We start from the raw sequence: 25,584 nt of genomic DNA, 5'->3' as shown, positions 1-25,584 counted from the left end.
CCTAACAGTTTTATTAGTGCTCACGAACAGCATTGGGCAATGGCTGGATCACTAGCTGAAGCTTGGCAGTATGTCTGTAATATCATGGATTTGGGCTTCTGGCAGGCAGGCAGCTAACGCCCTAGGATGCTGGGTTGACAATGAATGTCTCTGTTCATCTCGGAAAGAATTGTAACAGAAAAAAAGAAATCTTGCTGTGATAGTCATCAACCAAGCAGACAAAAAAAAAAAAAAAGAAAACACGGCAATTTACCTAGAGTCTGGTCTCTTCGGTAACAGGTTTCCCAACACTGAAATGGTCCTCTTTGCTTCCCAGATTATTTAAGAGCAATAAACATACTCATCAGCTGACTTGTCCTCCAACCACTTTGAGAAAGTTTTTAAAGGGCTGCTTTATTTCCCCCCTCTCCATTCCTGGCAAATGCACAAATATCTAACTGAAGTCACATTACTTAAATAGAAACTAATAGAAGAGCTGGTTGTACAAATAGTTCAGGATCTGGTCACAAATATGCACTAAGCTGCTGGTCCTCCTGGGGTGAAATTCGCCTTGGACAGAGACAAGAATTGCACCTTGTTAGCTCAAAAAAAGGTAACTATCCTCCTTGCATTTTAGTCAATCCAGCTATAGAGTGAAATGGGAAGGCAGAAGAGGGATCTCAAGAGTGTTGGCCTGATTGTGGCTATTTATAGCAAAAGAGAATAATAGTAAAATAAGATGAAAATATTTTGTTTTTATATTAAGTTATCCTGAAGTGAATCATATTCTCTGAACCAATAAATAATGGAGAAAAGTGTTTAAAAAGGAAAAAATATTAATGAAAACATGATTTTTTTGGTCTCTTCTGGAAGCGTGCTATGCCAGTTGCAGTAATAAACATACCTCCTTTGAATCACTGGAGATGAAAAACAGCCATATACTTGAGCTTAGGTGGTTCCTTTGGGTTTATAACTGTTTTGTATCTTTTGAGCATTCAGGAAAATCCAGCCCACAGATTTTTAAACTATGATTCTGGCTACAGAGGCACAACACATTCTTTTCTGTTTTTAATAAGTCTCTCTCTTTGTGCAACAAATCCTTCTAAAAAGTTGTAGCAGCAGTGCTAACCAATGGGTAGCAGCTAGAGGCCGGGGGAAGAGGAATTGCTTTGGCTGGACAGAGACTAAGGGATTTGTACACCCAAATTTCTATTGTTTTTAATAGGAATTTGGCTTAAAAAATCTTAGCCCTCATATATATTCAGTCTCTAACAACTGGAGGTCTCTAACCATGCATTCCTATCTCACTGGATCAAATCCTCCACTGGCTGGTGCACCAGCCAGGGGAAAGCAGGTATGTCATTGCATGCATCCTCTGGTAAGACTCCTCCCATGTCAGGTATACTTTGCTGCTTTTCTGATCAAGAGCACCTACCATCTGCTGACTGGAGCTTACAGCTGAAGGAAGGAGGAACCCGTATCCCACCAGGAGTGCAGAGGTTACTTAATAATCATAGAATCATAGAATCGTTTAGGTTGGAAAAGACCTTTAAGATCATCAAGTCCAACTGTTAACCTAACACTGCCAAGTCCACCACTACACCATGTCCTCGAGCACCACGTCTACCCGTCTTTTAAATAATCTTAAGGTTTACTATGTTATAATGTGGATTAGTTTTTCTCATTCTTTCAGTGGCTTTCCAGAAGATTAGGAGAGACTTTATGAAAATACAGGACACTTGTGTATTCTACCTTTATTCCATATGTTCTGGCATACTGTCATTCTGATTCTGCCATGCAAATAGCTGAAGGAAATGGAAAAATAAATTAAAAAAATATATCCTTGAATAACAAGAGGAATTGGTTATCTCATTTCAGTTCAGATGGGAAACCTGAATAAAAACCTGGAAGTGTAAATATATAACAAGAGGATGCTAATTTAATTTCTGAAGACCTATGTGATTATTGAGAACTCTGTAATTTAGGATTATTTACAAGAGGGCTAAGTATTACTGTTACTTTATTTTATTCAGTTCACCAGTGGCTTATAAGTAAAGAATGTAACTTGGTAAGGTGGTTGCAGGCGAAAGGGAAATTTTTGCAATAATGTTTGCATTTTCACTGCCTTTTCAAGTGACTAATTTATACAGAAGAGGACTAGCTATAGACGGACAGCATTTGCTACTGCATATGCTGACAAAAAAATTGCAAAGGAATAGATTCCTGAGCAGAACTCTAGTGGTGATGCAGTTAGATTAACATATGTTCAGTGTAAGTTTGTTAATCTGGAGGATGTCAGAGAAATGAAAAACTCTGAAACCTTGATCAAGGCATCAAGACAACGGGACACATAATTTTGACGCAGGAATTTTTATGGATCGCATGGGACTGGCTGTACTCCAGAATTAGTTCCAGACTGAAATGTAATTCCATTCTATATCTTCCTTCGTGTTAGAAACCTGAGTAGCGAGTGGTTCTTACACTGAACTATATTACGTGCGCTATTTAAGCACACTGAGTACAGTACATGATTACAACCCTATTTTTAAGTACGCTTCTCTTTAACGTGCTTTTACTTTGAATGGCTCTGTAGGTTAATGTTGGACTCAACCCGTATACACAGTGCACGTGGTTCTAGAGAGAAGTTGTATTATCCGCCAGTGCTGAGCATAATGAAGAGGGGAAGTGCTCTCTAAACTGTATGAAAAGAATGTCTGAACAGGCATGATATTTTTACCTTCCTGCCCATTGCAGCTGCTGCTTTCATCCCAAGAAAATAAGTGCTCAGTGCAGAGAAAGTGACGGCTGAAATTCTCCACCTGTTCCCATAGATATGCACCTTTTTGGCAGCATAGCACAATTTGTTGTGCAGGCAATTCAACCGCCAGAGCTAGTGGGCTAGATTAATGGGAGGAATTATGTTTAAATGCCTCTTCAGTGCTTAAGGATGTCTCTAGGTGTCACTGGCATTCCTCTGCCTTCCCACCTACCTTCTCTCCCCTTACGCTAATTCTTTCTGGGCTAGTTTCTGCTAGTGAAATTCCCACAGGACTCATCAGTCTGTTTCTGAGTTTGTGCCACCTGCCTGAGTCCTGACCACATCAATCCCTGGGTCTGTAGCCCAGCTTAAAACTGAGAGAAAGGTGTTCTCATCCCCATTCTTTCCTGTCTCACTTGTGGTTACAGCAAAAAGTGTTTGTAGAGAATATGTACAATTTCATGAGAAAAAGGCCTGTTTTGGTGTTGGCTCAACCATTCATTAAGGTTCTTGCCTTTCAGACAGATTTCGATTCAGGTCTTTCGCCTGTTTTGGTGGATGAAAAAATATTTTACCCAGGAGAATGCTGTAACACTAGCCAGGGTTGGGGTTTTTGTACTTGGCGCCCTCCTACTGATGTTCCTGCTGAGTTTTCCCTATGCAGTATTCAGAGCGTAAGAAAAAGAATGATTTCTAGAAAATCTGGTTTAGGACATTTGTTACAGAGGAAGGAGAGGCAGGTCTCTAACCATTGAGCCTAATAGGTGTCTAGAAAGTGGAACAGTTTTTTTTTTTTAAAGAAAGAAAAAGGTATGTGTGTATGGGGGGCAGGGAGGACAGCGGGAACCTGCTGTGGCAGCTTGGTGGCTGACATTTTGCTGGAAGATGTAGGTTAAAATCTCTCAGCAGAGGAAGAATAGGCACCTGAGGCTGAGATTGCTGAATGTCCTGACACTTGGGTTACAGAGTGCAGTCTCCAAGCCAGTTTGTAAGTGTATATGTGTGTGTGTCTGTGTGTGTGTGTGATCTTATACTGCACTTGTCTTTGTGCTTCCTACTGGCTAGCTTAAGCAGCTTCCTGCTTAGTTTGCTGCTGTCTGCATATCCCATTTCAATGTGCCTGAGGCCTCTGATTGATTTATGTGTTGCTGCTGGATTGAGACAGCTAATGTGGTTATCACCTCTAGCTGTTTACTCCACCCTTAAAGTGCTAAATAACTCCAGTGGTTCAGCAGCTGGTTTATGACCAGCTCAAATATCAGTGCAGGGAGGGTGAGGGGGACACTCGGGCACAGTAACCTCATCAGCTGTCTGAGGCTGAGCCATCTCTTCTTGTCCGCTTGAACTAGCTTCCCCTCGCATGGCACAGGCCAGGTACAAGGCAGAGCTTCTGTGGCCAGGTGCCCTTTTGAATCTGGCTTAGATGCACAAGAATTATATTTTATGGTGCTGAATGTAGCCCTTCTAGTACAGTCTTCTGAATTAAGTGCCTAAACTCTGTGCATAATGAGGAGCCTCATTTGACAGATGCTAAATTGGGAAGCACTGTTAAGACTGAGGAAGCCTGTTCTGAGTATACCTGGAAGTGGGCACCTCAGGAATGTCACTTGGAAATGAAGCCATCAGAGGCTGGGATTCAGTTAGCTAAATATGGCTCTGCTTCTGAACCAGTTTTTTAGACTCTGTTTGTAACTGTAACTGGAGAAATGGACACTCTTCTATGGTATAGGCCATGTCTGGAAACAGATGTCTCAAATAGGCCAGATGAAGTGTGCCCTGAAATGGCCCATTTCTCTCCATTGCTTGTCAGGAGCCAAGGGCACTACCTCATCTGCAGACATTATATACTAGACCCCCAAAGTGAGATGAGATGAATCTCTCCTGTAGGAACTGGAACTGAGCTGGGCAGAAGCTTGTCTGGAGATTCAGTGGGCCAAAATCTGGGTTTAGGCCCTTCTATGCAGGCACGGTTCCTTTGTGTATCCAGGCCTTCACAGCTTGCACCTTTGAGAAAGGCATCATGTTTCTGAGTGCTGGGACTACTTGCAGCAGCATGGGTTTGTCTTCCCAGTGTGTCTCAGCAGAGGTGGAGGAGGGCAGCCTCCCCGCTCTGCGGCAGGAGAGGCGTGTAGGATCTGTCCTGGTGTTTGCATCTGCTGAGCCTCTGCTGCCTCCCCTTGCTTGGACCCATATGATGAGGCATTAGGACATGGCCACTGAACAAGGATGTGGGCTTTGCCCCCCAGCTCCCCTTTTCCCCTCCACATTTTAAATACTGCACAATGTGAAGTGCACTCTGGTCTTCTAATGAGGCATCGTAGCGTGTTCCTTCCTGCTCTGTCTTTGCAGCTGCCTCCAGCTCATACAGCAAAGGAGACAGTTCTTCCTAGGCACCCAAATAAAAGCTAGATTTCTGTAAGTGCTCACCTACTCCCCAGTGGTTTTTTTTGTGGTGTGTATCTAGAGTCACTTGGCTTAGGGTTCTCAGCTCAGCATTATGATTTAGAGAGAGAAGAGAAACTTTTGGGTAGAGATGTCAACAATATCAATTGCTCTACATTTCTGGGAAATGTCTAGCTGATATAAACTGTGGAAAAAAAATCTGCTGTGAAAAGCTTTTTTTTTTAAATTAGAGAGTTTACATAGCTGAGGGGAAACTCAAGTTTCCTTTTTCTGTCCAGGTTAGAATTACAAAGGTAGATGCATATAAATAATTTTTTTCCTTGACATTTTTATTTAGTTATTTTCCATTTCTTTCTCTTTTTCTTGTTTACAGTCCCTGTGATTATGTAACAGCTCTCAAGAGGAAGCTGCTAACAAGCCCGTCTAATATTTTGTGCCAGCTGTTTTAGTGGAGGCGTGCTGGATTAGACAGAGCTCCACCTTCTTTGCTGAGGTATATTATACAAGTAACACCATAAAATATGGTTCAGTCAGAGTGATAGCCTACTTAACCTCTTGGCACTCTTTTGATTAATTTCTTCTTGGATCAATTATTATGTTTTGTCTGTAACAGAACTGGGCTGAAAACTCCTCTGGGCACGGAATGTGTCATTCATTTAAACATCAAGACACACTGTTCATGTTTAATTATTACTTTAATGCAAGTGCTAAACTGTTTTCAGTCACATCTAACAAACATGTTTCTGGGACTAGCTGCTGCCTGACCTCAAGTAAGGGCAAGTTAGGTTAAGCCTTGAAATGCTGCATCAAGCTGTCATCTCAAATAGAAGTGAGCTCATTCATCCTCACGTGAGCTACTATATAGATGAACTGATGGAAGCAAGATATATTAACTGCCCACCAGAAAGGACATTGCAGTATTCTGATTTATGATTAGTAAATTCTAGAGTAATCCTATTGATGATACTTAAAAACATCTGTTCACAATGTTGCAGTAGCTAAGCTAGCAATATTGTGTAGTAGATGAAAGCCACCTGTGGATGAAGTCTTTTGAAAGTATGTATAAATATTTCTGTTGGTGCTGTTGCATCAGTTTTTTTCAGGATATCCATTATGGCATGATACATTCATTTGGAAATGGTCAGAATATTTATAGGCCCAGTTCCAGCAAATGTAATCATGTGATCAGTGCTCTTGCTTTCAGTTGCTCAAAAAGCCAGTTTGATGCAACGTTTAGAAGTGAGTGCCACGCTAAGGTCACTTTAATGACAGAGATGATAAAAAAATCTAAGTAGAATATTTTTCAGGATAAGGTGCATGTAGAAAGCAAGGTCTAAGCTGTGTGTATTTGAGAGATTGGTCTGAAAGATTAAGGACAGAAAACACCACGATACCTAATGCCTTGGCAGGGGTAGGATTTACTGGTTTTGATGTATTCCAAATAAATTACATTCTGAGCAATGAATTTTGGGACATCCACAATCACCTAATAAGGCTAACGCATTCCAATTTTAAACTAAAAGTCAGAGGCCACATCCCCTTCACTTGACCTACCATTCACCCTGATCTCATCATTACTCAATATTAACAGTTGACTAAGGTAATGACAGCACTTACATGAAGATGCAGACCTGACTTGAAACTTCTTACAGGTGTGATCCTAAGGCTTGAGAGTCTCATTTGTTTCTAAGTGACATCTGTTGGGAAAATTCATTATATCTGGCAGTAGATTTGTTTTGACATCCGAGACCAAACTTTCTTGGGTTTTCCTTTTTCTCTTCTTCCTTCCTGCCTGTCTTTCCTGTTTCTCCACTGAGCCACCTTGCAGTCATTGCTGATGCTCATCACTGTCCTTTCTTCCTGCTGGCAACAGTGGGAGCAGCAAGCAGGGGTTGGCTTGACAAGTACCAAATGAAGCATATATGTGCTAGAAATGCCTACCTCTGTTAGTGACAGGCAATAGCTTACTGGATATTGTACCATGATCTTTTGAAAGAGGACTTGTAAGTGTGAACAACTGCAAAACCAGTTGTCTTTTGCTGCCCTTAATGTAGAACCATTCAGAGTTTTAAAATTTCAGCTTAACTTTTGAGCTTGAAGAAAGCTTTCTTTGTAAATTTCCTGGCCCAGAGTGCTCTTGCTTCATGCTCTTGCCATGGTACTCTGTTGGTTTGTCCCGGTTCGAAGGAATAAATCCTGTTTTAAATTTCCTTGGTTTCTTGTAACAAAGGGCTCTGGAGGAAAGAAAATCTTTTAATCCTCCCAGCCATAACCTGACATGACCTTCTAAACACACTATTAACTCAAAAATATTAGCAATATTTTGTAGCTGTCTTAAGAAGAGCTTACAATAGAGATGGACCAAATATTTAGAAGAATAATTATACTTGGATCTGAGGAAATTAGTACCCACAGCACAATTACATGTTTAAAAAGGGCTAAATGTTAAAAACGATTTAAAAAGCTGTGCAGTGGGGTATTGTTCAGTAGCACTGGCAGAGCACAGCCAGTTTTCTGCATGCTCTTTCTAGGCTTGTGATTTCCTGACTGCCTTAGCACAAATTACTTGCCTTCTCTGTGTTCTTTAGTTACTCCAATCTGTTTTGCCTTTCCTTCATAAGTGCTAAGTTTTTAGAAGATGTTCAGAGCTTTTTTTTTTTAATATGCTCAATATGAAGTATTTCTTAGAAAATTTGCAGGAGGACACAGTTTTCTGCAAATCTGGTCTCTCTGCTATGTCAGTGGGCTGCCAACAATTGCACACAGCTTAAATGTCAAATAGGTGTTTTGTAAAAATTGAATACTGTTGTATTAATATAAGTACATTAACTCATTTGGAAAGAAACTTATGACACTACAGCATCACAAAAGCGACAACTTAAAATTAGGTATCCAGCTCTCTACTATGACTGGGGGAAGAAAGAGATATCATAACATGGGATGCATAGTTGAGAAATTCAGAGAAAAGTCAGTAGGAAAAGCTAAAGAAAAGAAATTCAAGCTTGCTTTCTGTCATTTGGGTTAAGATATCTAACTTCAGAGATAAAATAGTGGTTTGGAGCTAGAAGTTGGTTTGCTGCTTTTAAGCACCTCAGGTGTGCATTTTGGTCTGCAGCAGGCAGCAATTGTGTGTTGCCTCATAAAATTGATAAATCCTTCAGCCTTTAGTCAGTCATTCTCCATTATGAATTTCCATTAGATATCTGATCTAAACCTAGTGAAGTCAATGAGAGTCTTTCAGTTGCATCAAGCACAAACTGCAAAGTAGCAGCTAGATCCATGGAGAGTCATGGGGGATACGATGTCCCAAAGTGGGATGTACACAGGTACCCCATGTGTGCCAGCAGGTTGCCTCAGAGCTGGTAATAACCCTGTCTCCTCTCTGGAGAGGAGAGTACTTCACGGGTGGAGTTCCCACTTCTTCAAATTCAGGTTTGAACCCAGATGAGCAGCCCCAATCAGAGCATACGCTTGCTGCTGAGCCCTCCTCCTGGTTGTGAGAACGTTTTTGGGTCAGGAAGTATGGTATGGAGAGGTATCATGGGACGAAAAGGGTGGCAGGAGCAGTCAGGCATGAATTCCCTGTGTCTTTGGTGGCCTGTTTTTGCACCCCAAGCCCTCTCGCATGGCAGAAGAGAACTGCTGGCAGTGTGCAGTGTGAAGGCTGAAGCAGTGGCCCCACTGGCTATGTCTCTGGCTCTCACATAGCATGGCCCTGTCGTGTCTGGCAGGGTAGCCACAGCATCCCTGTTCACAGCAGGGATAGGTGGTAGTCTGGTTGCCAGATCAGCTCAGAATGGCCCCTGCTCCCTCAGCCTTGGCATGGCTTTGTTATCTCGCGGGCAAATCCTGAGTGCAAGTTGGTGTCTACATCTCACATCTTTGTATGCTCGTACAGTTGTGTCATCTACTCACCATTAAAATGGCTGAAGCCTTCTTCAGTGCCTGTCTGGTGGCGAGTGTGCTCTCCCCTCTCCTGCATGAGTCTGAAATATCCTCTCCATTCTCTGTTTTCAGCCATAGCAGGTACGGCTGTCTAACGCTACTCCTTGGAGAGCGCCTTACCTAACACGCTAAGAGGTCATTTAGAGGAAAGTGTGGCAGGGATGCATCTCTGCCCCGTTGACACTATCAACTTTGCAAGAAAGACCTCTGGCGTCTTACCCTCCTGATTACTCCTCCTTAGCCTCGTAGCTGCCCAGTGCATGGGCCTCACAGGTTGCTACTGCAGGGAGGAGATTGTGATAACCGTCAGATATGTCCTTGATACAGTCCTGTTTAATTAAAATAATATTCCATCAGTCTTAATTTCTCTGAACACCCTCAAGAGTTTCTTCATTCAGTTCCAAGTCCTCCAGCAGCCAGCTCTTTGCCCAAAAAGCTTTCTGCTTTTCTCTGAGGGCCATATTGCTGTCTTCACTAGCCTCTGTGGACCCATCTCTGGACTGTCTTCTTGTGCTCCTGCATGTTTTTTGCTTCTGACAAGAAGTAGTTGTTATAACAGGCAAAGTCCAACTCCCACTTCTGCATTTGACTCTGGGGAAGATTCCCTCGGGCTGCATGGCCCAGCTCCTCCTCCAGCCTTGTCGTGCTGATTCGTGATTTAGCCTGTAGCTTCTATTGTTATATTTATTGCTAAACAAAAGGAGTGTTTTCTTGCTCCCTTGCTTAGGCTGAGTAGAAGATAGTTAGTCCACCAGCTTCCACAAGCTTTGTGGCTGCCCGCTGATCAGAAGGCTTGCTTGCTGAGCACTACCTCATCTCCAGCAGGGCAGTATGCAAGGAGCTTGATGGCCTGGCAACTTCAGTAATTTTCCCCAAGGCTGTATGGATCTTATGTTATCCATGGCTTCTAATGGGCTGCATATTCCTCACTGATTTAGTGGTTGACTTGTGATGTTTTTGGATGAGTCAAATCTCTGTAATAGTGACACTACATCTATGTATGTGGTAAATGTGAAAGAAAACAGATGTCTATAAAAATCAGAGTCTGATTTGGAATGATGAACAGTGTTATGATTAATAATAGCTGTACAGCTAATGTGTAGTATCTCTACAGGGTAGGGTGGAAATTGCTTGTTTCAAACCTATGTGACTTTTACCTTAATATCTGGATTTCTTTTTAAACTCAGCCCAGAATACTCTAGAGTTAATAGGACTATTTATTTGGGGAGTAATGGTACAATCACTATGGTGTTTTAAAACTTCTAGTACAGTCTTAACTTTATTTCAACATTGAATTTTTCTGGCAATATCTGCCCTGTGCTTGTATGTAGGAAACAAACAGTAGTCATTGAGAAAGTGTCGTCTAAAAATATGGAAAGAGAGTGTAGCAGTTGTTCTCCAATAGATTTCTTCCAATACAATGTAAATTTACTTGGTGCTGTTCTTATAAGCTGTCTCAGACCAAAGCTGAAACATTTGCTGAATGCTAGGTTAAGGACAGAATCCTAATCCAGACTTAATCAGACACTCTGAAGCAGAGTTTCAAAATTCCTGAGATCAGAAGGCAAAGAATTTCGCAAATAAGTATCAGCCAAGTCCTATTCCTGTAAGACTAGAGGTTGAATAATGAAAGAGCAGTGGCAGAAAATAATAGCTGAACAAAGAAAAATGAAGGGTCTGACCCTATGAACTAGCTTTAAGGTCATGAACAGGATCTTACAAAATCCACACAAATTCATTACTGGAAGAAGCCAGAATAAATTCTTCAACACAGGGCATGTGTGATGAGTCAAATCTGGTCAAGTGGTGTATACGTGCAAAATTCTGAATAAACTGGAGTCTGCTAATCAAATTAACAGGCAGTGAAGGGAGAATTTCCATAATGAAGCCTGTAATTTCCTGGAGAGACTTCTCTAGATGGCTAACCGTGGTTTGGACAAATAACGAGACAGAAGAATCGCTTTTTTCGCAGGGCACAGTGTGTCCTGTAACAGGATTTTGGGAGATGGACGGACAGTCTGCAGTGCAGACATTTTCTTTTGTTGACTTAAGTGCTTTGGTGTCAGGATTGAGGAACTCTCATGCTCTGTAGAACCCTCTTAAGACCTTGTCCTCTGGCTTAAATAAAGACTATAGAATGCTATAAATGCAGTAACAAAGATCTGTTTTTTTCAGAAGTACATAAGATGTAAGTTGGTAAATGGACACTGAGTGTAGGTGTTGGATATCTTTCATTTTTTTTGTACTAGTTTTTGAAAGATGGTATTTCTCAGAATAATGTGAGAAGGCTTGGAACATTGATTTAATCCTGTTGGACGATCATTCTGCAAATGACTCCAAATTGCAGTAATTTAGAAATCTCAAGATTCTTTCTATATTTGGATTTGTACATTCAGCAAGCTTTTAGTAAAAATATATGAATCTTTGGTAATTACTTTAATTCATGAATAGAAATTTAACTGAGCTGAATACATGAATGTACCTTACAGTATTCAGGCTTTTTGAGACATTTCTGCTAAATCGGCTTATGAATTTCCTTTTGATGAGCTTAATTGTTGACAGATTTTTCAAAAGCGAACAACAGCTTGCTTTGCTAGCTAGTATTCACATGAACTGGATAGTCTTCTGAAGTCCTTTATTCATTTGCATAATATTTTGCTTCTACTGTAAGTTGAAGTGAAATCTTTTGTAGTGAACCTAACAATGTTAGACATTGTAAAGACATCAATCCAAGTAAAATTTAAAAAAACAGAAAAAGTCACCCTCCCAGCTTGTCCTTCAAGATCTCAGAATATGCAAAGCTAGAAAAAAGGGATCATTTTTCTTTTTTTTCCAAAGGACTATTTAGAAAAAGGTCCTAAATAATGACATATGATCTCTTACACAGTGAAGATATTTTGCTGGTTTCTTCAGCAGAGCTGTAACTAGGCTTTTCATTTGAGATCCCTCAAGTCAGAATGTATTGCAAATGCTAATATATTCATTAAGTCAACAAAACAAATGACCAATTTTGTCCTTTCATGTGAAATGACAAATTCTGCATTTATCCAGAAATTTTTGTTGTTGTTCGTAATATTTTAGAATTTCTATCTTTGAATACAATTTCCTGGGAGTATAGGTTGGAAGAGAAGGAAATTTAAGCTAAGCAGTGAGATCTCTAGCCATAATGATAGTTGTGGATATCTGAGTGAAGTGAAGCATGTAGAAGCCTCAAAAATAACTGACCCTGTTTTCCTCCAAACATTTCTGAAGAATTCTGGTCCGTTAATAATGCCTTAAAAGTAATACAGAGTGGGATCTGTGGATTCTAGCCAAATGAGGCCGCATCCTACAGTCCTTGCTTTGTATTACTGGAGTAAATTTCCCATTTGCTCATGATAGGCTGGGGACTAAGGACTGAGTAAGGATGGCAGGATGGGAATTGGTTTGTCACCTCTGAGAGTGCGTTTGCAAACTGCTGGAACCACAAACGAGCTCAGTGTTTAGCAAGATGGTGGATGCCAGCATGAAGCTTGGAAGTGCCAATTTTAATTAAAAACTGCATTTTCAAATCAAGTTCCTAGTTAACAATGGGTGGGAAATTCTTCCCACCATGTAAGTTTTCTGAATGCGTATTGACAGGCAAGATGGGTGCAGCTTCTCCTTCCACAAAAGTGCTGCTGCCATCGTCTTCCCCTTCCCCTCCCCCCACCAGAAGAAAAAGACTACATTGTTTGTGGAATCTCTCCTTGTTCATGTCCTGCATTTAGGCCAGAATAGACAGATATTTTTTTTTTGTCCTCCCCATGCCCCTTCCTTCATTGTTAACAAAGGAGTGAACACATGAGATAAGCCATGTCAAGAGCCATGTTAAGTTGTTTGCCATTTGGAAACTACCGATTCTTCAGTTGTATAATTGTTAAAAAAAAAAAAAAATCAAAAGATTCAGTCATTTTCTGTTTATTCCAAAGACACAGGGAGAACAGAGTAGTAGGGGAGAGATGGGGGAAGCCAACAACAAAAACCAAATTAGTTTAAGAACCAGCATGTTCCCCTCACTTTAAGGAACACAGTAAACATTTCAAAAGTGCATGCCAGCTCATTATCTAACTCAGTCTTCATTGACTTCATGAAAAACAGCAGCAGTTAAGCAATGTTTGCCAAAAGCAAATTTGGGTACATGCATTGCTAAAAAAAAAATGTGACATCCGCTCTGTACAGGTTCCTTAATCTGCCACGCAGGGGCAAATCAACATTTCATCATTATCGTTTCTCTCTGTTGTTTAGCTCTTGCATGATTGCTCTTCTAGTCTGTTTTGATCAGTGTTTATCCAAAACTGTGGTGTGACGTATGATTTGAATTGTTGGCCAGAACCGAACCTCTCCAAGTGTTTAAAGATGTAGAGACAATTTCAGTAATATAATCTTGAGTGTAATATCTGTTTGCAAGTATCTTTTTTACAAAGTTTATTGTTTAAAAAAATCTTAAATGGATGTGGGCTATTTATGAATTCCTTCTTTATGTAAGTTTTAAGATCTAATTTGTCATTAATTAATGTATTTTTTAATGAACATTCTTTTCTAGTTTATGAATAATATATGTAGCTTTCTTTTTCAGTCAGTTTGGTGTGGCATTTGCAGTTTACAGTTATATTATTGAAATTACTCTGACAAAACATTGTGTATTCAAATATCATTATTTAGTGAGATAACAAATGATACATGATAAATGTTACCCATTCTTTGGGAAACTCATACCTCTGTATGTCCAAAACATATAAATCCACAAATATTTTGAATCCTATTGAACTTGGTTTCCTTTGGGAATAACTCTTTACTCAAGAGAAGCGCAAGCATCTATTGAACAATTGTTTTATTAAATAGGTTAAAGAACAGTTCCCTTTGGAAACCATGCAGGCTTTTTCCTGTAGCCCTCACGTTGTCTGGTGTGTATGTTTGTGTCCTGTGGGCATTGATTTCTCTCATCTTAGGTATCTCCCTTCAAAATTAACAGGCCATTTTAGTAAGCTTTATTTCACTTTGGAATCTACTTACTTTACTGCCATATGTTTAAAATTCAGACTTGCTGTGCAGTTCTGATCATTAGTTATTCTATTCCACATACAGTACATCATACTCTTACTTTTTATGAGTAAAGGGTGTTGAAGAAATGCTTGTTTACTTGTTTTTTAAATATACAATTTCTGATTTTTTTTTTTTCAAAAAACTCTTTTTGATTCAGAATTTCTTAATGAAACGAGGAATTCTGTTGGTAGAAAACAATGCCACTTTATGGTTTCTGAAACATTTATCTCATTTTCCTTTGGGGAAAAATAAAACAGCTGGTGAAATTAGGATTTCAAAATGGAAAAAAAAATTGCTTAAATAAACATCCATTTAACATTTTATCAAAAGCTGGAAAATGCTGGTGAAATTTAAATCTCCTCATCTTCCCTAATTCTCCCCTTCTTCAAACATTCCCTTTGTTATTGTTGAAATTGTAAATCCTCATGAGGACCAGGTGACAGAATGCAGGTTTTCTCTCTCTCTTTTTTTTTTCTTTTTTTTTTCTTTTCTTTAGGTAGTTATGTCCAAACCAAAGTATATCAATATGTTCCAATATTTATTTCAGGCTTTTCTTTGTTGTTAAGCAAAGTTTGCTTCATTCCCGTGGCGTGGTTACTTCAGTCAACGCAGTAACACAGTACAATCTGGAAAGCACATTGACATGGAAAATCAAAGTGTTACACTTTGAGAGCAGTTTTTAAACAACAGTAGAAAGGACATTGGCATTGTCAGCTGAAATAACTGAACCTTAATTATTAGTGTTGATCAGGGAGATGTCAGAGGAAGAGCACAAGGGGAGCAATACACGGCCATACCAAAGGTCCCAACACCTTGTATCTGATAGCAGCCAGAAGTGTAAGAAGCAGGGCAAGTACAGAGTGATTTTTTTTTTTATTTTATTTTTTTTTTTCTCTCTGCTTGTATACTTTCCCAGCTTCTGACAGTCAGCAGTTTTGGGACTCCCTGTGCTGAAGTTGCATCTTAACCATTGTTTTTATGAACCACTGAGTGCGGAAGCAACAATAGGAACAATGGATCACTGTTCAGCATCAGTGGCAACTGCACTTAGAAATAAGTAACAGTGCCACTTCAAAACGCTTGACATGGACAACAGAAACAGAAGAGCCAGGAAATTATGGCAGTACTAAAGCCACACCCATGGCCAGAGGCAAAAGCTCACAGCTCCTCCAAGTTGTGAACTCCTTGGGAGCTGAGAATCCCTACCGTGCAGAGAGGTAGGAGCCAAACTCACCATTATATAATGCAGCAACTTCTGTCCCTGTGGGATCTTAATGGGACATGGTGTCTTGTTCTTCAGTGTAGGGGTTCCTGCCTGTGTGTTCCTGCTGAGATTTTTGTTTGGTGAGAGTTGGGTGACCTTGCCTCATACCAATACATGATGCCACCAGTCAGCTGATCTCTGGTGGCTAAGACAGACTTCCGTATTCTCTCAGTTACTGTCTCTTTCTCTAGTTCCTGTTCAAGCATCTGTCCCATGTAGGATGTAAGCAATCCCATGTCATTTCCTCTGGCAGCCCTCTTTGGGGGCTGTCAGCCGGGCTCCCCAATAAGTAGCTCTGCAATAGTCTTCATGCACAATGCTTGACCTAATATGTGATCAGCTGCCTGTTTCTTTTCACAGCAAAGCATTTGGAAAACGGCACAGCCTGAAGAAAACAGGAATTCAAAATCTGGCTCCAAGTTTCCTCATGAACCAGTCTGCTCCCCTGCATCTGTAGAAAGGCACAGGTAGGCTGCTGCAAGAGTGATCTGCAAACCCCTGCTCAGTGAGCCCCACTGTTAGCCAGTCTCTTGATTCTGCACGAGGCAGTGACTCCTGCTGAGTTCCTGCAAGTTTTTTTGCATGCAGCAGTTCTCCTGGCAAAGCGGCAGCGTGCTCAGACACAAAATGGAAGGTCCTGTCCTGGTGTGAGCACTGCACAGAGTGGGAGGGCAGTTGTGACCCATAGGAACTGAGCTGTGATGGTGTTGCGGGTAGTTCCTGCTGTGTTTTGGAGACAGCATGTTTGAAGTTTACTTGGGGATGCAGAGTAATACGCCAACACAGGTTTCTGAACAGTTCCTCGCTGCATAAATAGCCCCATTCATTTCAGCAGACGGCTCTGAGGGTATCCCAGCTGCCAGAGTATAGTCATCTGCCTATTCAGCTCTTCCTTGTTTTACTGAATTTTGCTCTCACAGAAGTGTCACTAAACCCCACAGAAATTTTGCTTGGGTGAGGACTGTGTTAAATCATCAAAAATTTTCAGGAGCTGAGACTAGATAAGAGTGAAAATCATAACAGTGTCCACAGTAATCAAAATTGAAAGCGGGTTTTGCACTAAGTCACCTGTCTTCCTTTTCCTGACGTTGTGATGTTGTGAATGGCAGACCTTGTTTCCTTTTGCAGTCCCATTATTTTTAGTGCATTCTTTATCTTTGTATTTTGGAAAGAGCAAATAAAAACAAAGCTTTGCTTTATATTTTTGCTTGAAGATAAACTAGAACATTTTAACAGACTAAATGACTGTTTACTTTTGCAGTGGTCAGGGCCAGTACTCAGGGCTATAGCTATATGGTTAAATTCCCATGCTCCTTTTTAACAATTTAAGGATCAATGTTTCTGAAAGTGTGGGAAAGATGGCATTGATGCAAAGCAATGGGTATGCTGCCCACTTTGCCTGAGAGAACTGCAAGTCTGAAAGAACAAAAGTGATGTAGGTCAGTCTCGGGGAAGCGGCAGAGCACAATCTGTGAATTACACTGATGTAAACAGATATGTGAAGAGTTTTTCTTTCTTTCATTCTTTCTTTTTTTTTTTTTTAATGGGTAAACTTTCACTACCTGCTAAATTTAGACTGTTAAACTCATTTTTGTGAAGCCAGCGCTGAACCACACCCTTCAAATGTGAAGGGCTGTTGCATTAAACCATTATGCTACCCAGAGGGCTCAGTCAAATGAGGACAAGTTTGCAGGCAGGTGCAGTTTCCTTTTAGAAAATTGATAGATGGTGCTTCTGCATTCTGTAATGTGTTGGTTTTAGTCTCTACAAAATACAGCTTGCATTCTGTTATAACTAGTAACAAATCACGCATCTGGAACAAAGAGTAATGTAGCTGAGCAATATATTACGTTTAACTGCAATCTGGTTCAGATCCCCCAGTTCCTTTCAATTTAAACTGTGCAACAAATGTACTCCCAGTCTTCATTTTTATCACTTGTTGTAGCATTTAACAAAGGTCATGGTGACCCAGAGGAAGCTTAAGAAGAAAGTGTTGTGGTGGATCTTGGAAATGGAGTTAGATTGTGATGACGGTGGGCATGAAGCCAAGCCCAGCTATCCTGCAATTCTTTCGTTTGCACTCTCTATTTTTCCTTATGCTGGGCTGGATTCAATCATGCAGCCACATCTATGGATGAGGCAGAAATCTGCAGTAATTATTACATCTCTCTTCTCTGATGGCTTTTTTCAAAAGAATACTTTAAATTGTTTACTTTTTCTGTGGTTGGGTTGTTGAATTAATAACAAAAATATAGCCACTGTTGAAAAGAACAGTCTTCCAGTGAATGCCTGAACATTTATTTCTGTGCTTAGTAACCACCATCTTGTCAAATCTGGTGACAAACTTTTTCTTAATGGGGATTCACCTGCTCAGGTCACTAGATTCGACACTGTATTGCCTGGTTTTTTTTTTTTTTTTATTTATGATTTTATCTGTTTAGATTTTGCCTACTTAAAGGCTGGCTGATTAGACTGGTGCAAAGCTCTTTGGGAAGTGACATAAATGCTGGTATCAACTAGTATTCACTTACTGACTTTACTCACATTAAACAGAAACACTATAATTTTTTAACAACTAAAGTTGTTAAAAAACCTGTAAAAACTAGTAAGATATGAATCAGTAGAACTCCATTAGATGTTCTGATGGCAACTTATTTCATGGTTCAGAAATGCCAAAGCTATCCTGATTTCCAAAGTTTTCAGATATAAACCCTTTCTCTTATTATTAAAATTCATTTCACAGACATTTGTGCTAGGCTTTATACCAGCTTTTGCAACAATACAGAACCTATTGGTAAGGTAGGCATGTACATATCTAGCCAGATCTATAGCTGCTAGTGTTTCTGGGTACAAAACACTCAGAAGGGCCATTTCTAAGAAATTCTTGGAGCTTTGGTGTATCACACAGTTTAAAAAAGTCTTTCCAAGTTTTTTTTGAAGGGCAGTGTCCATGTCGTGCATGTTTGTTTCAGATGCAGAGGTTCTGCTGGCTCTGTAACACACCTTGGTTCCATGTTTATCAAGTTGTTTGTGCTCAGATCTTACTAATTTATGGATTACTATACTGTTGCATTGACTACGATTCCTCTTTCCTCTGGGCAAGAAATAACCTGCAGTGCCTGAGTGGTATGTGTTCAAGAACATGGCATACATTACTTATGTTGTGTCCAATGAAAAAATGTTTGTATTTTTGAAACATAACCAATTTTCTGCCTTTTCTCCAGCTGCAGTCAGAGCCCTTTCTCTATTCTTCTGTTACTGTTCCTGTAGTGAAGGAATGTTTGGGAGAGGGGCTGGCACTCTGATGTACTTAATACATTCAGTTTCTTCCCCTGTGTCCATCTGCTGTAAATATTCTGCAATTCTATGTTCTTTCATATTTGCAAATATATATATATGGATTACTGAACTTTTCCCATGAGTTCTCCAGTGCTGTAGATAATACCTGAGGCTTTGCATCTATGCAATCTCAAAAGACAAAATCTAAAAAATACAACCTACAAGCTCAGGTGAGCTCAGCTGCTAATGTGCAGAAATAAGCTGGTTTTAACATGGTTTTTTTTATGAAGATAGGAATTACTTTTGCAAAGAGCAGTCCTTTAGTGACTGTGTAGCTCAAAGTACCTAATTTTTGTTCTAAATGTAAATTTTCTTATTTTGGTGTTTTATATAATCGCAAATATAAATATTTGCTTTTGTTTTGCTTCTCACTGCGTCATATACATCTTCTTATTGCATAGGAAATATACTTACTGCTATTACTGACATTACCTTGTAGTGATGTTTCAAATTTAAATTGTAGAAATCCAGGTCTTTGTGTGATGATATTCTTCCTAGTCATGCACCTAGTTCTGATCATTATTGTATATGCAGTGCAATGGAAGGCCAAAAGCCCTTTAAAAACACATTAATCACATTAAAGCTTGTTAGCAGTGCTGTTCATAACAGCTACAGGACATATGTATCAAATCATACCAATATACTTTTCCAGTATGCTTCCCTTTCCTACCTCCCTCCTACCATTGTGATTTGTATTTGGCTACAAAAGCAACTGTTGTCTGTAATCAAAGTAAGAAAATGTAGTATTCACAGTTTCAGTATTCCATGGATAATGAACAGTACATTTCCTGTGGTTCTGTGATTAGTTTGTAATGAAGTATATTACAAATGTAGCTCTGGCGTTGTCTCCAGTTAAAAAAAACAATTGTATCAGGCCCTTTATTTACCAGAGTCACACTGAGTAAAAGTTTAACTATCATGTCAAGGCTATCTTCTCAACAACACAACAGGCAAACTTAAGTGAATTAGAGAACAAAGTACAAATGTGTTTGCAACCGTCATTTCCATAAGATAATTCACATTTCACTATGTACTTATGGAATGCCACTGTGACACTTGGTTGATGTATACATACTGAGTAGATAAGGGAGGGGGAATCACGTTGTAACATACTTCCCTTGTTGATTCATGGGCCCTTCAGCACATGCTACCAAGTCTTCTATCCAAACCCAGCTCTTTTGTGCCCATTTTAAGTCTAATTACCACTGTTTCAAATAGTTTATACAATTAAAAATGTTAGAATTCCACTTAGTCGTGAGTGAACTGCCTAGTGTGTTGGCCACTATGATCATGGTAGGCAAGCTGGCCATCTCACAGAAGTCACCTCTGGTGAGCTAGCATAGTTGCTATGCAGTGAGGAGACTTTAAAGAGGCAAAACCTGGCCCTGTTAAAGTCAATGATGGTTTTGCTGTTGACTCCGATGGCTTCAGAATTTGTAAGAATTGTTTCAATATGTCCTAAGATCTGCTTTCTCAGAGCATTATGTACAAATGGGTCTATTCTCCAGTAGCACTGTGGCCCTCTGGACTTTGGTATGAGGGAGTTCACCTAGGGGCCAAGAGCAGCTCATCGAAAACTCCCTTTCTGGACCATAGAAATGGACAGGCGTTTCTGAGAATACAAATAAGAAGATGCATCATGTTATCTGGTGTGTCTTATAATTTCTGATTAAGAATTTAAAAATTTATCCCTAAATATTCCAATTCTTTTAACTAAGTGACATGTTACCATATTGGTTTAGAAATAATACAGTCACATTTTATTATCTTGCATGATTCTGTGGAACAAACCCCTTTAAAATCTTGTAGGATGATCTAAATACTTCTTTTTTAGTTGCTGGTATTAATTGAAATGCCAGAACAATCACAAAAGAATTTATTTTTATTAAGGAAATATATTCTTAAAAAGATTAAAGCTTTGCTTCTGATTGTTAAAGTGGTATTAAAACAAGGTGGAAATGTGTTTGTAGTTAACTCCCAGAGGACTTAGTGTCAGAAGAAAAGTCACTCTGTGTTCTCCTTTTTAGAAAGGTGGCCTCTACCACATGTAAGCTTAGAAATGGCAATTGTCATTCACGTAAATGACTAGCAGGTTTATCATGCCAGTCTCTGGGGCCGTCTTGAATTTTGGCAAGCGGCAAAGAGCAGGCCCATAAGAAAAAAGTAGTCCTCATGGGAACAGTAAAAATATGTTGGTATTGTTTAATTCTTTCATAACATACTAAGTTAATTTATTTGTTTTTGAGCCTTTTAAAGTATAATGCCATCAGGGAATGTGTTTTTCATATAGTTCTCTTACAAATATATTAAAGTTTTAGGGAGAGCAGTCTATGAGTAAACACCACTGGTCATCCACGTTGGGTGACTGGGAGACAGAAGGCTTGACTTTTTTGCTGCTTTACATTCTGTATAGTAATTGGCATCAGTGCAAAGTGATCTTATCTGTACATTTTGCAGTATTTTGCACAGATGTAGGCAACTGTAGAACATGCAGGGTTGTGGAGTATCATATTCACATTGTTCATAAATTCTTGCAAAGCACCCTGTCATAATACTTATAATTTGGTAGATGCTTTTGACAACTTTTTCATGTTTGGCTAGTAATGTATAGTTCAACTGTGTTTCTTCCAAACCACTCAAACCACTGCATGATATACTCTGCACTAGGCCATTAATTCTGAGAGGTGAATGAAACTTACTCTTCAGTTAACTCATTGTTCAGTTGGATTATCTGAGTAGGAGAACCCTATTATTTAAGTAAATTGAGGTAAACTGAAGTAAATTGAAGGGAAACATATTCTCTGTTCAATATACAACAGACAAAAAAGAACCTCTCATTTTTTGGTCTCCATTGTTCCATTGATCATTCACAAGGTAATAGCTTCAAAATGCCAACACTGCAAGAAGAACTTGATTTACAGCTTTTAGGAGAGACACCAACACCAGAACCAAGTATATTGTAATTGCTTCTCTTCTGTTTATATGGAGCACTTTTTGATCTCTGAAACTGTACATGTTAAAGAGGAAAAAAAACCCCAGATTTTTCCCAGGTGATTCGTCATCTTTGCCCATTACTGTAAGTAGCTTCTGTTCTCTACCATACATCCTGGCAGGTATTTTGAAGAGAGAAAAAGAACAGAAGCCATTGAAAGCTTCTGGAACTGTCAGGTTTCTCTAGATACTATCCATCTGTCCACTTACCATCTGTAATACATTTCTGTGACTTGTCATGTATATCTAGACATAGAGAAAGCCAGGGTATCAATCATTTTTATGAATACTGCAAAGATCAGAGTTAACCTATGGGTCAGAAACACTTCGTTTATTTGGAAACAGAAAGATGTTGATGCTTGGACACAGTTTGGCAGGTTTTCCTTAGAATCAGTGGAGCTCTGCCAATTTATGGCATGCTTCTCATTCGCAAAATCCCCCTTAGTCTGACTATTCTTTTCAGCAGACTTCATCTTTTTGATTTCCTCTTGATATTGTCATTACATGAAAGTAGCAATGGTGAGAAAATGGAAGTTATATACTTCATAATGAAGGCAAAAGAATCTTATAAACTAACAGACCTATTCCTTATGCACTGTTGTATTTAAGTTCCGACTTTTTTCTGGACAATTAACATACCTATTTTCCTCTACCAGAGCTGATAATAAATGTGTTAGTCTGCATCTAACAATTCCTGAGTGGTATTAGCCACCAGCACAAGTCTACTATGGCCAAACTTGAGATTTTTAACTTTTCAACCAAATCTTTCCCAATATCTTCCTTGCCTGATCACCATCTTGCCAACTGTTCAGGCCTTTGACCTGGAAAGTCATATTCAGCAGAAACTTTCTTTTAAGTCGTCACTTTCAGATCTTGATGCCTTTTTAATAGAACTTCTCTAAGATAAGCCATTCTCATCTATCCACATTCATCCAGATCTGTCCTACCAAATGCAAACTACTTTTCTTTGGTTTTGCGGCCTTTCGTATCTTCAGCCTCTGTCTCACTGTTCAGATGCTATCTCCAAGATGGCCATCCAGTTGGCTACTGATGCCAACCTTCATTTATTGTTTTTGAGTTCAAGCAATTACATTTGTGCTTTTCTTTCTGCTGCTCCTAATGCTTGAAAAGAATTTCCTGTAACCAGCCACTAAACAAATCTGTAGTCTTACTCTAGACCCTAAAACCTCTTTTTTTTTTTTTTTTTTTTTTTTCTTTTTGTAATAACTAAAAGAAACCTTGGCAAAAACTAGGTCATTAGTGGTAGATCACTACAGGTGGGACTACCTGGTGTTGTGTTGTTGCCTTTGGTATTTGTTTCTCATCCTTTCTATGCCCATAATGTAATTTCATTGGGGCAGTGATACGTGTTTTGCTTATGTTGCCACAGCACCCAGCACAAAGGAATCTTCATCCCTAAATAGTGTTCCTAAGCATGAAGCAAGGTTAGATAAGCCACAGCATATTAGGAAATGTCAGAGTGCCAGTCCTCACTGATTCTGAGCACGTATCCTGCAGAAGCCATCAGCCTAGAGAAAACCCCAGTAATCATTTGCTGCCCCAGCTTCTCTTGGAGGGGTAATAGATAAGTATGTTACTGAACACTTGTATTATGTGGGCTATCTTCAGCACTAAGGTTTTAGGTCATAAATAAAAAAAAGTATAAAAGGACTGTGGAAGCACACCGACAAAATCTGACAATCAAGTTGTGGGTTCTGTGAGACACATCTATCTGAAATTATAGGACATCTGGGAAAGAGATGTAGTGGGACTACTCACAGTTGCAGCAGGAGCTGCTGGAGAAATTCTGCAAAAAATGTAGCTAAATATTCAAAATATAAGAAAAAACAGAGTACAATTAGGATTACATAATCCCTAGCATGATTGGGGAGCACTAGTATTCAGCTGATGAACAATGTGTACCATAAAAAGAAAAAAGGTAAGCTGCAAGACCAGGCTACAATTCAGTGAACCTAGAAAAATGTCCCAGTCTTAAAGATAGGAGATGACAATTTCACTCTGTTTTCTCATTCCTTGCTGCAGAACAAAATTCCAGGACTTAATCTGCAGGTAGCATTCCTGTTATAAAGTTTGTGTTTTTATAAATAATAGATGCTTCCATGCCCAAGTTTAGTGGTTTTGCACCATCCAGACAAATGCTCACCTGGGCATAAAACCTCTCTAGTGTTCAGAGAAAACTGACTTAGGAGCTTGAAATGCAAAGGCAGTTCCACAAGAAATGTGGATGTGAGATACTGAGAACAGAAGGGATGGCCAAAGGATGCTGAGATGAAGAAACAAAAAACAGAAAACATAAGCTAGAAAGGTTGATAAGTTGAGAGGCTGGTTTTCTGAAGAGAGGGAGCAAAATAGGAAATTGAATACAGATGGCTAGATGTTACAGAAGATGGGAATGGGTGACGATGGGAGAAAGAAACGGGGAGAGCATGGTTCTTATTTTTTCTCTTCTGAAATGTCTATTTATAGCTTTTCAATGCTGTGATAATGAACTTTTATGTTTTGGGTAAACTGCTGCAAGTGAACCCCTTTCACTTTTAGTAAATCCTAATTGTTAGGGGAGAATTCACAAGAATGTCACTGTTTCCACACGCAGTCATTAAATACATAGTCAAGCTCTCAAGCATACTTGAGATCATAACAACATGTATAGCTCTTCAGGAACGTAAATCTTAAATTCACTGTCTGTATTTTCCTGTGGCCAGGAAAAGTAATGGCTAAAAGGGGAATTTGTTTTTCCGAACTGTGGAACAAAGAGTATAATGTTGGAGAGTAAAACAGATTGCTTATATTCAAGAAACTTTAAAACACTGTAAAATACAAAAGAAAAACACCCTTTCCTTAGGAGTTGCAAAGCCTTTGCATCTTTTCTGGTTTGCAACAGACTTAAGCGCCTTTAATTTAAAGCTCCTTTTATTTATTTTCACTCAGTTTTTATTACAGCAATAATTTTTTCATGGGCTTAAGAAGTAAACAAGAAGTCTTAAATCAACTAATTCTTTGTAAACTGCTCTTCTGAGATTCCCACCTTGAGTTAGCTATGAAAAGCATGAGCAGTCCTTACAATACAGAGGAAACCTAACACCCCTGCTGGTTATCAGTTTGTGATGTAGCGAACATCAGTTGAATTAGCCTGTATGCCTTCTGTGGTAGAAAGTGTTAGAATTGACTTTAAACTGTAAAGAGTCAAATACTTAGGAAAGAAACCCCAACAAACTGTAAAATGCTTTATTAGTGTTGTCAAAAATTAGTCACTAGAAACCAGCAACAACTCAGATTTTCCCTTGTGGTTTGTTGCTTGTGAGAACAGTGCAGAGTGTGTCACGCAAGTCTGAATCACAGGCAATCCACACAATGTGGTATGGAGTCACGTTGTCCCTATACTGGCCTTTGGGAAGGATGGATGTCTTGGAGGTCCTTAGTCCAAAGAGACTGCAGGCAGTGAGTCCAGGTAGGTCTCATGACTGAAGCAGATATATCTCTGAAGCCTTATTTTCTAGGTCTGTCTCCCCTCTTACCTGCTTTGGGTCCACTGAGATGATCGGGATATAGAAGGGAGTACTCCCTGCAACCTTGGGGATGTTAGGCATATAAGACTAGATTTTCTAGCAGTGTGCAAGAAGAAAAATGGCAGAGGGAAACATCTTGCTCTCACCTCCCTCCCTTTGCCAAAACCCACCACAAAACCCAAGAAGTACTGTACACACGCCAGGGACAAACTCACTGTTTATTTCAAGCTACTGTTAAGAAGCTGTTATTTATTTAAGACTTCAAACAAAGTTACAAAATCATAAGCATTAAAATCAGCAAAGGATGTGCTCTT

General features: G+C 39.4%; 1 long non-coding RNA gene across 4 annotated transcripts in view; it reads left to right on the top strand.

The window, feature by feature from the left end:
* Window positions 1-25,584, top strand: part of LOC148056851 (uncharacterized) — a 76,151-nt gene that overhangs the window by 10,592 nt on the left and 39,975 nt on the right. For 2 of the 4 annotated variants that reach the window (XR_015702170.1, XR_015702169.1), the window contains exons 2-4: window positions 5,514-5,633; window positions 15,066-15,366; window positions 15,774-15,880. This is a non-coding gene — a long non-coding RNA (uncharacterized LOC148056851). Of the gene's footprint in view, window positions 1-523; window positions 593-5,513; window positions 5,634-15,065; window positions 15,367-15,773; window positions 16,627-25,584 lie in introns of those variants that run through there. The other 2 variants (XR_015702168.1, XR_015702167.1) reach the window with 2 other exon arrangements.

This window comes from Nipponia nippon, unplaced genomic scaffold, assembly GCF_047370975.1.
Source record: "Nipponia nippon isolate SJK-2023a ecotype South Korea unplaced genomic scaffold, ASM4737097v1 scaffold_11, whole genome shotgun sequence".
Taxonomy (NCBI): domain Eukaryota; kingdom Metazoa; phylum Chordata; class Aves; order Pelecaniformes; family Threskiornithidae; genus Nipponia; species Nipponia nippon.
The sequence above is the reverse complement of the archived record's forward strand: the minus strand, read 5'-3'. Positions and strand labels throughout refer to the sequence as shown.